This window comes from Protopterus annectens, chromosome 1.part1, assembly GCF_019279795.1.
Source record: "Protopterus annectens isolate FY-2018-M chromosome 1.part1, PAN1.0, whole genome shotgun sequence".
Lineage (NCBI taxonomy): Eukaryota > Metazoa > Chordata > Ceratodontiformes > Protopteridae > Protopterus > Protopterus annectens.
The window spans coordinates 220,560,187-220,577,846 of NC_056726.1; positions in this window are offsets into that span (position 1 = coordinate 220,560,187).

Genomic DNA, 17,660 nt, shown 5'->3' on the forward strand with positions numbered 1-17,660 from the left:
TAAAAATAAGGCATTGGATACATCAAAGGGATGTAATATCAAAATCGTAATGATTGCCCTCAGAATGTCAAACCACAAAATATCAAGCCTATGTGCTACTTGCTATTTTAGAAGTTAGCAGCTCTGTGAGGTTGTGGTACAGTGGGGACCCCTCCTATCTATTGTAGTGTGATCTTAGAGTTGGGATAAATATATATATATATATATATATATATATATATATATATATATATATATATATATATAAGTAGCACGTGGTTTGGTAGAATATGCCTGCATTTTTTGTTTTTTGATGTTTTGCAGTTTCGCCTTTTGAGGTCGATCTTTTGGGCTTTGATATTTCATTGGTTCCACATAATGAATATAAAGATTTCTGGATGACTATTGGCTTGTGTGATGTGATAATTATCACAATCCATCAGTCTGTTGGCTGGATAGCATAATTTCCTCTTTCTATCTTCCTACCTCTTCCAAATCTCCTTCAATAAATCATGTTCTGCTTTCCTGTGCATGTGACAAAACTACTCTAATCTGTTCTCCTTAAACTATTCTTCAACTGGGGCTATTTTGGCTTCTGTTCTGATTGATTCCTTTCTTTGCTTAGCCCACACTGCATATCCTACAACTCATTTCAGATGCATCATTTCATTTCCTCAAGCTTCCTCAATTGCCCTGCCTTCACTGTCTACATAAGGGTGCCATACAGAAGCACTAGTCAAATCTCTTTTTTGAATACCTTACTTTTCAGCTAATGTGACTAAATGTTTAGACAGCTCTGTTCAAACATCCATTTACTGAAAGACATTTTTAAAGTTAGTATTCTCTAAAGAGACAGTTGATATCCTAGCAGTGTCTCACTCACACTGGGTATCCCAAAGTCACAATTTATCAGTTAAGGAGATCTTGGCAGTACTGACAAACAGTATGTAATAAAAGCAAATGATGTAATTCACAGATTTATCACCGGGGGTATGACAATTATTTTTTGAAACACAGTAAGGATAGGGCAGCTCAAATCTCCATTTCAGTGGCCATCCACTATCAGCGAGCTAATAATGCTAAATCCATAGACAATAATATTCAATGTGTTACTACTTTTGGGAGTGATGATTAATTTAAAATCAAGGATGTAATCTTCAGGTTCTAGACAATGCTGTTATATAAAAATTATTTAATTTCAGTTTTGACACCTAGATGTTTATACATTTATCAGAGAAGTCATAACTTGTCTGAACACTTTGGAATATATAAATTTTAACAGCAGAAAAAAATAACTCTTGACACGTACATTGAAGTTATGGATGTTTCTTGCATTTTGCACTGTCCTCTAAGCATATGCTGATAGAAAATTCTGGCCTCTCAATGGTACTTCAGCAGCTGGACTTCTTTCTATTGGTATATGCTTGATTTGCAATGGCCGCACTCATTAGGTTGTCCAGTCAGCATGCACATTTTTGAAAGGTCAAACAAGTTGGATGTTTAAACACAGGACTGGAGACTGAGCGATATCAAATGTAAAAAAAAACAACACTAACACTAAACATTCTTTTATCCATGCAGGCTAATATTTACTTTAATGGCATAGATAAATTGGATCATTTACATGCAAATCAGACAGGATTTCAGCCTATATTTATTATAAATACAGGAGTTTAATTCCTATCTAAATCATGAGTTATGTTAATTATGCATTTAAATTTATATTTCTGCTTTTTATTTTATTTTAATTTAAGAAACTGGTCACATGACAGTGTTTCATGTACTTGGAAATGGTGGCATTTTAGATACAATGAAGAAGCACACTTAGGTTCACAGGTTCATAGGTAGGTACTAGGCTATCTGCCCGAGGGCATTTATAAGCCTAGCCAGAGTGTGTCGGCTTTCACCACCCCATTGATTAATTAACTGATCCTCTGTTAAGCAGAGCCAATGAAGTGATCCCAGAGGTGTATTTTCTGTTACCCATCCACTCGTCAAGGTTTCTGTTGAAGAGTGTTAGTGATGGGCTCTGCTTAATGTAGTTTGTAATTTTGTTCCAAAGCATGAGGAGTCTCTGTAACAGGAATCTATCCCTCCACATATTCTATTTATTGTTATGGCGAGATTTAGCTCACTAGAGCGCGTGGTTCACAGTGACTTCGATTTCTTTAGTGGAACATGTCCATCAATTCTGAGTTGGACATGGCTTTGTAAGTCAGGCAGAGATCACCTCTGAGTAAGCGATATGCCACTGAGTACAACCGGAGATTTTCAGTTGAGCTGCATATGACATATGTTTGAGGCCAGTAATCCTCTTGGTGAGGTACTTTTGTGGTCTCTCCAGCTATTGGAATTGTCTTGTGAGGTACATCTCAAATGGGGCATTGTACTCCATGATGGGTCTGATGAGTGACAAGTAGAGGGGCACTACAACCTCTTTATTTCTAGATACGAACCCTTTAGTAATTAGATGGGCCACATAGAAGGATTTCCTAACTAATTTGGCAATATGATTGTCAAAGGAGCGATTACTATCTACCTGGGTCCCCAGATCTCTTATTACCTCTTCTGTATTAAGTGGGCTGCCACCTATGTGGTAATTTGTGGGTGTTTTGTTTTTCCCAAATGGGATGACTATGCATTTTTTGGCATTTAGCTTGAGGCCATGACTTTGACACCAGGTGTCCATCTCAGTAAGGCCCTTTTGGTGGATGTCCATGTCAGCCAGAGAGTCAATTATGGCTCCCATTTTGCAGTTATTGGCAAACATGGTTAGCTATAGTCCTCCTGTGTTTGCCTGTACTTCTGAGAAGTATATGCCAAACAGTAGGGGTCCCAGGACCGAGCCTTGCGGGTCACCACTTGTGACTGGTTTAGAGTCGAACCTGGAGCCCGTTATTCTTACCATATGAGTTCTGTCTGTAAGCCATTTGGCAACCCATCTCATGACATAGGGGTTTATGTTCAGGCTGGTGACTTTTTCTGTAATATCCGAGTGTGGAATAATGTCAAAAGCCTTGGAGAGGTCAAGGTAGGCTGTGTGAACAACCTTTCCCTCATCTATGGCCTTGGTGACTGTCTCGAAGAAGTCAACCAGGTTTAGTAGGTATGATCTGCCCTTAACAAAGCCGAACTGGGTCGGGTCAAGTGTTTGGAGGTTCCCAATGTCTTTGTTAATGAGTTCCATGATGATGCGCTCCATAGCATTGTAGACTAGGCTAGTCAGGCTTATGGGGCGATAGTTACCAGGGTTGGTTGTGGCCCCTCCTTTGTGGAGTGGAATAACCATTGCTGTGCACCATTCTATGGGCACATAGCCTGTGGAGAGGCTGAGGTTGAACAGCGTGTTTAGGTGGGGGGTTAGTTCGTTCTGTAGTTCATGCAAGATGCAGCATGGGACACCATCTGCCCCCATTGATGCTGTGTTGATGAGTAAAACAAGTTTGCTGTGATTTTTCTACTCTTGAAGGATTATAGGTTGATGCTGACACTGTTTTTAAGTGACGGCTTTTTGTTCTTAGTTTGAGAATGCCCTGACTTGTACCCAGGCAACCAAGGTTTGACCTAGCAGCTAAGGCACTGGGAAAGCTGACAAGATGAAACAAGGAAAACATCATCTAACACCAATTCACTCATCTACATGGATGAGTTTCATGGTTGGTCCAGGGAGGACCATAACTGATGCCAACATTGATGGTACTTAGAACTCCAACTAGGGACAGCATGTAGGGGAATATACATGTGTTCTCAGATGCAAGCAGATAGTAATAGTCAGAGACATGGCACAGGACGCTAGGGTTAAATGCAGAAAAAAAAACAATGCACATCATGAGCGACGGTACTAATCCTGGTTCTTACTCTTGCCCCTAAGAGTAGTAAATGAGCTGTTGAGCTGTTATCCATTAGTGCTTAAGCTAGATTATCTGAGTGGCAATAAAAAAGGGAAAAATGATAAAAACTGACAGTTAACAGCTTGGCAATGCATGGCTTATTTCAAGTATATACTGATTTCCCAGTGCTTCATCTTCTTGAGAAATCTCTTTTACATCCTAGCTTACAGGCTGAATTCCAGTAAGCACTGACAGCTGGTCTTCATTCTGTTGGCACATGACAGTATACACAAATACATTTCAATTAATAGAATGGCATATAACTCAAACAAAAACATTAATTCATTCATTCCTTCATTAATTCATTCATTAATTCATTCATTCATTCATTCATTTTCTGATTCTCAGTTTATCCTATTCATGATCACTGGAGAACTAGAACGTCAAGGGCACCAAATGGCAAAATACAGAGAACCAGTCTTGACTGGGGGATAACTTCTTTGCAGGGAATACACTACACAGTCACAGATAATGACAATTTGATGAATAAGCAATTCACTAACTACAGTTTAAATAAGGATACTATTTGAAACATAACATTTTTGATAGTTTCCATATTCCTGTTTCATTAATTTTGACCTCTGTGAAGCAATCTATCTGATGAGACCAGATCAAGCAGTGTTTTAAGGGTTTAAATATTCTTCAATGCCTGTGCCTTGGGAGCTGGTCAATGAATTCTACCAAATTCTTCTTGTTTTTAACTGCATTAATTAACTTCATAAAACTATGGTCAGCACACACAATGATTAAACTAAAAATCTAAAATGGATTAATTATTTCACATACAGAGCACTAGTTTTACATGCTCTCATGGAACTATGGCTTATCCCATTTAGTACTGAACAGGCACTCCCGGCACAGACACTGCAAAACATTCCAGCCCTAGGCTGTATCCACATTTCATAACTCACAATATTCTTAGTACCAGAAGTGCTGTTACGAAATATGTGAATGCCAATTAAACCCTTTTTCAGGATGACTCTTCTGTAGTGTCTGCAAGAGTGTAGTTGTTACATTGTGAGTATCTTTCTAATAGGTTTATAAGATAATAGGTTCATAGGTCTTTACTAGGTGATAGGCCAGTTATACTTTTTTAGCCTAGGCACTGCAGTCCCACCGGTACACCCAACTAGTTATTCCCCCAATAACAAGTGAGATTGGTGCTATGCTACAGATAAATTTGTAGGTTCAATCTGTTTATCTGAGTTAAATTTGATGATGGTTAGGTGACTGGAATACATACCAAAACCCAGAGAAGGACAAATCTAACTTGACTAAATCATATAATAAACAAGCCTCTGTAGCTTTAAATGAATTCAAACAAGACTTCAAACTATATGACCCATTTAAATATGGAGATAATGACGATAAAACCAGGAAATTCACATTTTACTCACAATGCCATAAAATGTGGTCAAGAATAGATTTCTTTTTAATTTCAGATATATTCATTAACATGGACCCAACAACAATTATCCACACTAGTTTTTATTCGGACCATTCTAAAATCACACTGAACATCTACTGGGAGAAAAAAATATATAGAGAAAATAGAGGGCATAACTGGTCATTAAACCCCAATTTGCTCACCAAAATAGAAGTGATAAAAGAGGTAGAAATACTAAAAACATCTCTTGCTAATACTGTCAACTCTCAAGTACCAATGGACATAGACTGGGCCGCGACCAAAGCACAAATTAGAGGCTTGTTTATCAAAGAAAGCAGCGTATTATAAAAAAATACAACTAAAGAAGGAACAGACACTGAAAGGGAAGATAGAGCATCTTGAAAAAGGAATATTAAGTAACCCTAAGAAACAGACAGAGGAAGAACTCTTAAAAATGCAGAGACCTTTATATGCTAGAATCCAGAAACCTACAAAGCTAGGATGCTAGCCACCTATGCAGAAGAAGCACAAATCCCATCTAGAGCTCTAGCCAGAAGTATCTCCCAACATAAAACCACCTCCAGTATATCAGAAATAAACCACAAGGACAAAAACTCCACAAAGAAATGAGGACATTGTCAAAATATTTGAACAAATATACTCTCAGATATATGGAGAGCAAACATTACAAACATCAAAGGAAGATAGAACTCTTTTCCTTCAAAAACTGAAATTCCCCAAAGTAGATTTAGACCAACAAAAAATCTAACTGAACTCATATCCGTCAATGAGATAATCACAACAATCAAACACTTAAAAGTGCACAAGGCTCCAGGACCAGATGGTCTCACCTCAGAATTCTGCAAAGCATTTACCCCCTTGATAGCTAAACTGCTACATTATATTTTTAACTACATAATAAACAATAAAATAAATGATATCCACTTCAATGCCTCTGAAACCATTTTTATATTAAAAGAACATGCTGACCCCAAAAACCCTGACAGCTACAGACCCATCTCCCTTTTAAACCTGGATACAAAAATATTTACCTCAATACTTGTGAATAGATTGAAAAACCTGACAGAGAAAATCATTTCTCCAGAACAATCTGGATTTACACCACATAGAAAGACTAGTGACAACACATTAACATTAGATGCGCTAATTTCCTATGCAATTTCCTATACTAACATCTATACAATGGTAGTAGATGCTCACAAGGCATTTGACAGGGTCAACATAGAATTCTTACTCCAAACATTACTGTACTTTTCCATACCTAATAACTTCATACAGATCATCCAAACTCTCTATAGTAATCCCTATGCATCCCTATATATTAATAAAATGTGGTCAAATAGAATTCTGATAAAAAAATGGAACAAGGCAAGGATGCCCGTTATCACCCTTTCTCTTTAACCTAAACTTAGAACCTCTATTCTTACACATTAAACAAAATACATACCATAACCCCCCCCCATCAGTACACAACTTCAAAATATATCTCACCGCTTTTGCAGATGATCTGAACATATACTGCATTACACCAAATTCAGATATAAACAAAATAACTACAACTGAACAATTCTCGACCATGTCTAACTATAAACTAAATCTTAATAAAACCAATATTTTCCCCTTAAAACACCCAAACTCATTCCATTAATACCACTTCTGGACAAAATAAAAATAAAAGAAGAAATTTCAGAATAAACAAGATTTCTACCAATACAATGTAACTCTCAAATGGCAAAACATAATGCAAGACTGTAAAAGGTGGAACAACCTAAAACTGCCATTCATGGCAAACGTATCAGTAATAAAAATGAATAGTCTACCTAGACTAACATACATTTTCATGACATCACAGGTAATAATAGATAATAAACTCTTTAACCAAATACACACCTTTCTGGCAAAGTTTATATGGGAACCTAAGAAAACCAGAATTTCCTATCCAAAATTAACAATGCCAAAGAACAAAGGAGGGTTGAATCTACCGGACTTTAAAACCTATTACTCTATCATTAACACCAACAGAATACTAAGCATAGCTGAACACGATCCAACAAAGAATAACTGGTCTCCTCCTTGGGTGACAATATATCACAGATATATTAAAGCACTAGGTATCAATCCTAAAGCACTCACATTCCTGAATCAAAAAGAAATACAAACTTACAACATTTTAGAGTACTTAAAACACGCTATCAACATAACACAAAAACTGTTTCAACCTTTGAACCTTGGACAAGCCATAACAATACTACAACCTCTCCATAAAAACCCAAACCTAAAAATAAATAACAAAATGCTAGACTTAGAATGCTTTCCGTGTCTAAAAGACAAAACAATCCAAGATATATTCTCATATCTTAATTGCACAATACAGGAAATTAGGACTAACTTAAATCTTTCCAAATCTTACATAATAATACTAAGACAATTGAAAGAACTGAGTTCCAGTTACCTCCAAACCACTATTATATCCAATAGTGACATAGAAACTTGCAATTTGCTTTGGAAAACTATTCTTTCAACAAGGAAAACTATTACTAATTCATATAAAATGATAAGCAAGATTAAATTCCATAAGGAGCTTCTTTTTTCTAACTACTGGAGAAAACTAAAACTCTCCATAGATGACCAACAAATAGCACATGCAATTAGCTCAACACTGAAGATCATACCACTTAAAAAATTAGCTTACACACAGCTAAAGATTAATAGTAACGCATACTTCACACCTGCAATCCCCAACATATTCACTTCATCAAGGCCACCACTATGTCCACAATGCAAGGACCAGACAGCTGACCTATTGCATGTATTTTGGAGTTGCAAATGTGTGTACAAATTATGGAATTCTCTCAAAGTACAGTTACAAAAGATGGGCTACCAAACATCAACATTAACTTGGGAATGTGCCTTATTACACATTCTTCCACCTAACACCCCCAAGAAAACAAGCAAATACACTCTTAACATTTTTATACTAATGAAACTATATATAGCTCTCAAATGGCTAGATCTTGGGAGGGTTTTAAACAAATAGCCATAAAACATCTTTTAGCTCACAAAATAGTAATGGATAAAAGAAACCAAAACATGAAGTCCAGAGAAATTTGGGAACAAACCTTTAATATAATATGAGCATAGTCAACCACATAGCAACTTAAGAATACACCTTAATGGAACCTAGAAACTCATACAAGATTTGACAGACTAATCATAGTTTGGGTATTAAGATTGTATGTATTGTTTTTGTATAACAACTGAGCTAATGGTTAAAGCATCTGTGTAAATAGTGTAAATAAATGTGTTGTATGACCTACACCTTATGGTATTAACACTAATGTATAACATACTCCTATGGTCATGTTGTAAAGATTGAAATGTTTTTGTGTCATATATATTGTAAAAGATAAAGAAAAATTATTAAAAAAAATTTGACGATGGTTAGGCATGAGTTTTTCTGTATAGAAAGTGTGAGTTTATTCCAAAGATGGGGAACTGTTTGGGAGAGATATTTGCTATGACAATAAAGCCTATTTATATTGCAATACAGATTTAAGTCCCCTTGATTTTCTATTTTCACCACTACCAGTTTTAGGTATGTGCAGCAGCTGAGATTAGACCTGGTTATTTACAACATTGCAGGCCTGGCATGATTCAACCTATAGGAGTATGTAGGAAATAGAGAATAGTGTCAGGGCTTTTAGACACCTGTGGTAACTTTAAGAGCTCATAACCAAGGCTGTTCACTGAGAATCTTCTGTTTTACATTTCAAGTTGTGTTAGGTGTGTAGATAGGTGCATACCAAAGGGAGTATTGTATTGGACTATAAGCTGGATGTGGAAGAGTGTAGGGGAATGATAGCCTCTTTCAAATGGATTAAATAGAAGGTTTTCCTACTGAGAAAGTACATGGTAATCAAGAGAGAGTTCATTATCCAAAAAGTTACCCAGGTGTCCAAAAACAGTGTTTGCATTAAGAGGCTTGTTTTATATGGTAGGTGTGCGAAAAAAATCTTCTGAAACCTTAAAAATACTGAAGGCGATTGAAACACGATAAGAGAGGCTGATAGTTCCACAAATTTATTTTCCAATATGTGTTAGCGCTTTCGGCAAGTTAAATAACTCGCCTTCATCAGACAAACAAACAGTGGGATGACTTTACACTGCTGTTTAAATATACACTACCAATGCACTTTAACCAATCATAGGAGTTAACATTCCATTCCAATTAAAAACCATAGGAACTTGAAAATAAATGTAAAACACCACATCCTATAATGTGAGATGATGTTACTACGTGTTGCTAGCCATTAAGTATACACTCTATGTAAAATTACACACAATAAAGCTTCATTTTAAAAATTAACTACTAAAAAGTATATGTAATATACTTACATGTGATTTAACAAGTGAAAATAGATGAATGTATGGATAAACAAGAAACATCTTACTAGAATCTTGCTAATGTCAGTATTTGAAAAACAATGACGTGTTCAATAACTGTAATAAAATTTAAAAAAAACGGGATTTTTTAGTAAATATAATAACAAGGAACATTAGCAAGATTCTAGTAAGATGTTTCTTGTTTATCCATACATTCATCTATTTTCACTTGTTAAATCACATGTAAGTATATTACATATACTTTTTAGTAGTTAATTTTTAAAATGAAGCTTTATTGTGTGTAATTTTACATAGAGTGTATACTTAATGGCTAGCAACACGTAGTAACATCATCTCACATTATAGGATGTGGTGTTTTACATTTATTTTCAAGTTCCTATGGTTTTTAATTGGAATGGAATGTTAACTCCTATGATTGGTTAAAGTGCATTGGTAGTGTATATTTAAACAGCAGTGTAAAGTCATCCCACTGTTTGTTTGTCTGATGAAGGCGAGTTATTTAACTTGCCGAAAGCGCTAACACATATTGGAAAATAAATTTGTGGAACTATCAGCCTCTCTTATCGTGTTTCAATCGCCTTCAGCATTTTTCAGTGGTTTGTGGATATTTTGTCTTACCTTAAAAATACTACATATTTTAACATTCAGTTTTATACCATGATCCTGACATCATGGGTTTGCATCAGGTACTCCATCTTGGAGGATCTGCATGTCTTCAGAGAAGATAACAATAGCGCCAAGCTTGTAGTTATTTTATTTATTTATTTATTTATTTACTGGGACATTCTGACTGGACACAGGTTCATTTTCAGTGGAGGCCTGGGGAGAAAAGCTTCACATAAGCAAAACAAGTAACAATGCAAAGCAAGTAGAATCTGTGGTAAACATGAATAGCAAGGATGTATGAAGAAAAAGTTGGGGTACATAAAATGCAGCAATACACATTAAAAAGTAATAATGCATTTAGAAGTGACATTGTAAACATAAGATGACATAGGATGCACAGTATTACAATATGTTGATAATTATGTTTAGATAAATGATAAGAATAAAAAAATACACCTTCTAAACTGTTTAAATTGACAGTTATAGTTAAGTTAACTAACAGACATAGCTGACATACATGATATGGTGATGTAAGCAGGAAGGGTTAGAGGAAAAGTCAGAGGGAGATAAAAAGAAAGGGGAGGATATAATGATCTGACTATGGGAGGCAGGGTAGGAAAGGGAGGGGACTTATTCATAAATTTGGTCAGCTAGAACTTTAATATCAGATTTCATAGCAGAGAATAATATACCAAATAGAAGTGGCCCCAAAACAGAACCCTTGGGTACATCACTGGCTGCAAGTCTGTTAAAGAATAATGTGTCATCAATGTTAATTGCAGTGATATATATCATTGATACAGTTGTTAGTCCAGTGAGTCACCTGGAAATTTAAGATTTTGACCAGTTGGTCAGTGATACCAGTGGAGGGGACAGTGTCAAAAGCCATTGTTAAATCAAGGTAAGCTGTGTGAGAGTTACCCTCATATAGTGCTTCAGTGCCTCTTTCAAAAAATCTACTAGATTAAATAAGAATAATCATTCTTTTAAAAATCTAAATTGGCTTGGCTCTAGGGATTGTGGGATACCTGTCTCCTTATTTAAGGAGCTCATCATAATGAAATGCTATAAAGCTTTACAAATTATGTTGGTGAGGCTGATAGGTGTATTGCTTTTAGGTTCTGTGATGAGACCTTCCTTATACAGGGAAATCATGGCAGCTGTTCTTCAGACTTCTGGTATACATACAGTAGAAATGTTTAAGGAGGATGACTAATACATGTTATTTCATACTTATCAGAAAACAGCCTGATATGTTATCTGTACTCACACAGCTGGTATTTTTTATCTTGGAGAGCATTCTTAATATCTCTTCAGAAGTATGTACTAGGGGTTATGGCCTGAATGCATTGTATTAGGAAGTTTGGAGGAGACAGAGGAAAGATGGTGACACTGAATTTATTTGCAAGGATGTTAGCTTTACCCTCTGGATCTGAATGGATGATGCCATTACAGATATGGTTGGTGCAATTCAGATATTATTTCTAAAGTTCTTTATCCTTTGCTGAAATACCAATGTTTGTTTTACAATTAGCTCTGGAGGATTTGATCTTACAGATGAGTTTTTTTGTTAACCATTTTTACTTGAGATTAATGCACTGATTTTTTTTTATTCTTTAGGAATATAAACTTTTTCCTTTTATCGACAAGTTTAATTATACCTAAGTTCCATCAGAGGGATTTGCATCTAAATGTGACATTGTCTCTGAGATAAAGACGGCCATCAGACACTCATCAAGAGTTGAGACAGGAGCATTGACTTGGGTATTTGTGTTATTTCTTGCTATAGGTCATCAAGAAATGGGACTTTTTAATTGTCTCCAAACCACTCTGAGTATAAGACGATTGGCCTTGGAGAAGTCCCTACAGATGCTAGGGTAGGTTGTTGGTCTGTAAATATCATGGTGAATAACACCACTCATTAATGTGATCTGACCAGATAGGCAATGATAATGGTTAAGGAGAAGAAATGGGTTGTATTTGTGAGGACAAGATTGAGTGTGTTGATGTCCCTAGTGGAGCTGGGTACTGTTTGAAAGAGAGTTTACAATGATAAAGTCAAGGCAATGGTGCATGCATTTTTCTGTAGCAGGAAAGATGTGCCAATTTATTAAGGGGCAGTTAAAACCCCTAGAAAATGGATGGCCACGGTGCTGCAGCAGTTAGCATTGCCACCTCACAGCAAGAGGTTCTCCGGTTCGATTCTCGCCTGGGGTGCCTTCTGTGCAGAGTCTGCATGTCCTCCCTGTGGTCGCGTGGGTTTCCTCCAGGTGCTCCGGTTTCCTCCCACATCCCAAAGACATGCTGTAGGTGGATTGGACACTGAGTGCATATGTGTGTGTGTGTGTGTGTGTGTGTGTGTGTGTGTGTGTGTGTGTATGTGTGTGTGTGTGTGTGTGTGTGTGTGTGTGTGTGTGCCTTCTGTGGAAGGTTGGGCGCCAGGCTGGCAACTCGACACTGTAAAACTCCACTGCCAATCATGAGTGGACAGGCGATCCGCTGTGGTGACCCCTATCTTGGAAAAGCTGAAAGACGAAGTTAAAAACCCTAGAAAAATTATATTTAGGTTAATGGAAAAGGATTCTTATTTATTAAGATATGTTTCATGGTTTATGGTTTTTATGGATAGGGGTTCTGTATTTGGCTAGGATATGGTACAGGACGTGTTTACTGACATTTGGATGTGAAGGAGTTCAAGCTCATTGTCCTGTTTGATTAGTCTAGATGTGATTGTGTTTCAGATAAAGACAGACATGTCACCACCAACGTTAGTCATATCTACACTTGCTGACCTAAAGGACTGCTAATCCAAGACAAGAAGTTAGGAAAGAAGGAAGTGTTGTCCCTGTTCTGGAATCACCTAAGAGTGATGAAGTAAATATCTACATCTTCCAGTGTTAGGACAGTCCCTTCAGGAGAGCATTTTCTTATTTAAACTCATAGTGCTGAATGGCACTACTCTGATTAAAGCAGCTTGGAATTTGTATTTAGTAGGTTGTTAGCCTCAGTAGGCTTAAATTGCCTAAAACAGGCACTGAAGAAGTAGTTAGAATGGTACAAATGTGACAGTCCTGGTGTGACAAGTGCAGGCCATCCCTAGAGAAACTAGAAGGACTGCTTTCCTTCTCCCTGCAGTTTGACACATATCATAGTATAGTTCACTATCAGAATCAGAATCACATTTATTGGTCAAGTATGCACACATACAAGGAATTTGACTCTGGTTTTAATGACTCTTCAAGTATGAATTACATAAACGACATACATACAACTATTAAGAACAAGACAAATGACATACATGCAACTATTAAGAACAAGACAAAAAATGTAAATATACATAAACATGTACATATACATATACATACAAGGTGCAAAGTGCAACTCAGTGCATGAAATACTGAAATTCACTCTGAAAGAAACAAGTATTAATATTCAGTTAATCAATTAAACAATTAATCAGTATAGCAATACAGTACAGTATTATATGGCTCAAATGAAGAGTAGGCTACTAGATGCCACAGTAAACCAACAGTGCTGAAGGCAGGAATATTACAATATGGTGACAAATGCAGTATCAATTATAAGAGCATGACCAAGCAACAAACGCAAACATCATGGGTTAGTAATCTAAACACTATAGATACATTTGTCTGCCTTCATGTGGTGCATAATATAGCAGGAAAAATGTCCCCAAAATTCTATGAAATTAATCTACAGTATGTAAAATGTTGCCCAAGAAATTGGGTATTATGGGGATGTGTGCCAAAAACACAGTAATTCAGGAATGCACAGCAGGACTGGGGTGCCACAGTAATAAATACAGTGCAAAACAGTAGAAGTGACGCAAGAAAGTGAGGAATCCTATTACAGCAAGCCTGCAGTATATCAGGGAAGTAAAAAATCAACTACAGCAAGTATACAATTAGCAGAATGGGGCAATTCTATAATGATAAGACTTTACTGTAGCACTGCAGAAAACAATCAGCCAAATCACATTTACAGTGCAGTAGGACAATACTCAACCAGCTATAATTTAGAAATGCACAACAGAGAGCAGCAATTAGCATAGTTTAATTCAACATCAGTTACTGGCAGAAGGTGCTGCAAATTGTCGTCACACACTCAGGTCCAAAATGCAGACAGGTGCTGATTCTCATTAAGGTGTACTACTCCAGAAAATAGCGGAATAGATAAGTAGGATGGTTACTAGGAAAGTGCTGGAAAATGTCATTACATGCACCCAGGTGTAGCTAGGGCAGGTTCATAGATTCATAGGTTCATAGGTTGGTACTAGGCTATCGGCCCTAGGGCCTATACAAGCCTAGCCATAACAATTCCCTGGATATTTTTTCCCAGAATATTTACTTCCCTGGACCCCTGTCTAGCATGGAGACTGACATGATCCCCAAGGTGAATTTCCTATCTCTCATCCAATCGTCAAGGTTCCTTTTGAAGAGGGCCAAGGAGGTGCTCTGCTTGACATGTATGGGCAGTCTATTCCAGAGTATGGGGAGTCCCTGGGTCAGGAACCTATCCCTCCAGCATGTTTTGTTCATTGTGATGACAAGGTTTAGATCCCTGGAGCGTGTGGCTCTGAGGGATTGGTATTTCTTTAAGTGGAGCATGTCCAACAGCTAAGGGCTTGACATGGCCTTGTATGTTAAGCAGAGATCGCCTCTGAGTAGATGATATGCCACAGAGTATAGCTGGAGTTTTTTAGACAGTCAGCATAGGGCATCTGCTTTAGGCCTGTGATTCTTTTAGTGAGGTATTTCTGCGGCCTTTCCAGCTGTTGCAGATGTCTTGTGAGGTATATACCAAATGGGGAGTTGTACTCTATAATGGGTCTAATAATGGATGAGTACAGTGGGACAATGACCTCTTTTTTCTGGATGAAAAGTCCTTAGTGATGAGGTGTGCCACATAGTAGGATTTCCTGACTGTTGTGGCGATGTGGTTATCGAAGGTGAGACTACTGTCCACCTGTGTCCCTAAGTCTCTCATCATACTTTCGGTGTTTAGTGTACTGCCACCTATGTGGTAATTCATGGGTACATGGTTTTTCCCATAGGGGATAACTATACATTTCTTGGCATTAAGCTTGAGCCCATGGCTCTGGCACCAAGCATCTGTTTCTGCAAGGCCCTTTTGTAGAATATCCACATAATTTGGGGATTCAATAATGACTCTCAGTTTGCAGTCATCTGCAAACTTTGATAGCCAGAGTCCCTTAGTGTTGGCCTGTACTTCAGAGAAGTAGATGCCAAACAAGAGCGGTCCCAGGACTGAACCCTGAGGTACTCTACTTGTCACTTGTCTGGAGCTGGATTTGGAGTTGGCTACTTTTACAGTCTGGGTTCTGTCAATAAGCCAGTTGACAACCCATTGAGTGATGTAGGGATTTATGCCCAACTTAGTAAGTTTGTCTATGATTCCAGAGTGAGGGATGGTGTCAAAGGCCTTGGTGAGGTCTAAATAGGCTGTGTGGACCACCTTACCCTCGTCCACAGCTCTGGAGACTGATTCAAAGAAGTCAGTCTGGTTCAGGAGACAAGATCAGCCTTCACAAACCCAAATTGGGTGTGGGTCCAATGTTTGAAGGTTGCTAATGTCTTTGTTTATAAGTTCCATGATAATGCCTTCCATGCCCTTGCAGATCAGGCTCATCAGACTGATGGGACAGTAGTTCCCGGGATCCAAGATGGATCCCCCTTGTGGAGTGGGATAACTGTAGCTGCGTGCCACTCAGTGGGCACAAAGCCTGAGGTGAGGCTATGATTAAACCTGACACTTAGGTGAGGTGCTAGTTCATTTTGTAGTTCGTGTAGTACACAGCCTGGGATGTCATCTGGTTCCATGGATGCTGATCACTAAGGTGCAAACTGTCTTTTGGCTTATCCCGGTTAGGGGTCACCATAGCGACTGGCAGTGAATTTTTACGGTGTCGAATTGACAGCCCGGTGCCCAGCCTTCAAAGAAGGCACACCCACACATGCATGCACCTACCTGAATGTCTTTAAATTCACTCGACCATGGGGAGCACATGCAGACTCTGCACAGAAGGCACTCCAACCGAGAATCGAGCCAGAGAACCTCTTGCTGTAAGGTGCACTGGTTCAATAATATTAGTTGGGAGGAATATGATAGTTGCCAAGATGAGTACTTTTTATTGTTGTATACATTCCAGCGTTATGCTGTATATTCCAGATACCTGCTACACTAAGTTTAACAATCCCTTAATGTTGTAGGATTGTTTTTCCACTCAAATTTATTTAACATTTATTGACCAGGAAAGTCCAACAAGGTCAGAGCCTATTTTCAGCAGAGGCCCAGAGAAAAACACTCTGGACAGATGTCTTTGGAATGTAGGAGGAAACTGCAGTACCCAGAGGGAACCCACACAAATGCAGGGGTGGACATGTAGACTGTGCACAGAAGGCACCCCAGCCAAGAATCAAACCCAAGCACCTTTTGCTGTGAGGCAACAACACACACCACTGTGCAAATCAAGTAGTGGAGTTCAAGTTATGTTATTCATTTCACTGTCTAGTAAAGCAGACTAGCACACTAGCAAACATGATATGTTAGTTTAAAGCAGACCAAGAGAGCAACTGGGTCAATGCCCTGGACATCGAGCTGTCTGGCTCCCCTACTGAGATGTCAGGACTTAGAAACGATGAAAAAATACTGAACATAAGGAAAAGAGCAATTATTAAACATCATTCCTTAAAACTTGTTTTTTGCAGGAACAAGCCATCCTGCATCCCACCATGGGGGGAGATCCTCACATCCTTCAAAGTTTATCTATCTATCTATCTATCTATCTATCTATCTATCTATCTATCTATCTATCTATCTGTCTGTCTGTCTGTCTATCTATCTATCTATCTATCTATCTATCTATCTATCTATCTAATCTATCTATCTATCTATCTAAGTCCAATCTCACCATTCCTGTGAAAAAAGATAGTATTCCAATAAACACTCACAGATCTGGTATATGTAAGTCTGGATTTCATGTCACCCATACTTCAAATTTCAGGACTTGGCATTGCAAATTCAGACATTTTAAATGGTTACCAGCTGGCTGGCATGACATCCTCTTTTTAGCTTTGAGAATTTTGAAAGACAGAACGGCTGCAGCAACAATTTAAGCATCAGATTCACCTGATTATATTTCAATATGAAGGTATAATGGTTTACTATCAAAATTTCGAACCAAACTCCGTCGACTGAACACGGAAATTCGAACATGGCAATGTCAAACATCAAACCCCTATTTCGACCCATGTTAAAACCCATTCCTAGTTTGGCTTTTGATGTTTGATATTGCCGTTTTCAAATTTCCGTGTTCGAACAAAGTACAGTCGATG